Genomic DNA, 1,463 nt, shown 5'->3' with positions numbered 1-1,463 from the left:
CATAGAAAGAAAAGGATACCCAATTTGGGCACCCTTTTTGAAAGGGGGAAGTATTGTGAGATGGCAACACTGACAAGCGAGAGCGAGGGAAGGTTTTTTTTTTTTGTTTTTGTCGAGAACAGTGATAATAAAAGTGAGAGTGCGTATATTTATCCTAGTTCGCTGAAAGTTATATTAGTTGTAATTTGACTTCTGAGTTGTGAGGGACTTTTTCTGTTATTATTGAGATTATTCTGTAACCATTAATGTAAGTGTTAATGTAAGATAATATAATATTGAGGTTTTGTTTATTCTTCATCTCTCTTATTTCTCCTTTTTTTTAAAAAATACTATAGCCCCTACAACTATTATGATTTTTTCTTGACCACAGCCCTGATCATATCCTTTAAATTCACATTTTTTTTTTTTTTTTTTTTTTACGAGGGTCGGTAGAAATCTTCAAAAGACGCGAATAGGCCCGTACCTATACGTGTGTGGGATATTTACCCACTAACACCACCGCTCTACACCTGCTCATTCCTCTCCACAGGACCGCCGCTAGGCATTACTTCATGGAAGGAAATGGCTGAGTGCCGCCTCTTTTCGATTTGGTAACCATCGCTTCTTTTCAAATCGGGGCTGCATATAACATAATGGAGGGGAGAACAGTAGCAAGAAGCCTTCGACTACTTATTATACAGGTCCATCTTGCAGTGTTAAAAGCATTCTTAACGTCTAGAGTGATGATTGCTGCATAACACTTAGCGCCTCTCTTCCATCTTGCTCCTGCAATTGTCGTGCGGGCCATCACGACTACCAATCCAACAGCATCTATCGTGGATCGCTCTTTACGAAATCCATACTAAGCACGCGAGAGGCCATTAATTTCCTCCGTGAACTCTTGTAGCCTGAGGGAAAGGATTTTCTCGAATGCCTTACCCATAGTATCCAATAAGCAAATTGGATGATAGGTTAACGGGTCTTCCAGTCTTCTCTTACTCTTTGGAATGAGTACGAGGCGCTGTCTCTTCCAGGGTTTCGGAATTGAGCCTTCATGAATGCACGAATTAATGAAATCGATGAAAAGATCCGGCCGTTTCCTGAGAGCCACCTTCAGAGCTACATTAGGAATTCCGTCCAATCCTGGTGCCTTGCCATGTTTTAAGTCCGAAGCGATGTCCTCTATCTCTTCCTGTGTAATTTGTGGAAAATCCCTTATATATACATTGTCTAAACTTTCAATAGTATTCGCCTGTTCAGGGAATAGTGTTCTGACAATACTGTCTACAACATTCGGTCTCGTTGGGAGCTACCTCATGCCTTTACATAGTTTCTTAAGTGCTATTTTGTAAGGTCTACCCCATGTGTTTGCATCCGCCTCATCACAGAGTTCTCTCCAGCACCGTCGTTTGCTACCTTTAATGGCTTGTCGGAGGTTCCTTCTAGCTCTCTTGAACTCTTCTTGCAGCACAGAAAACTCCGGC

This window comes from Halyomorpha halys, unplaced genomic scaffold (genome assembly GCF_000696795.3).
Source record: "Halyomorpha halys isolate HHAL.00 unplaced genomic scaffold, Hhal_1.1 Scaffold385.1, whole genome shotgun sequence".
Taxonomy (NCBI): domain Eukaryota; kingdom Metazoa; phylum Arthropoda; class Insecta; order Hemiptera; family Pentatomidae; genus Halyomorpha; species Halyomorpha halys.
The sequence above is the reverse complement of the archived record's forward strand: the minus strand, read 5'-3'. Positions refer to the sequence as shown.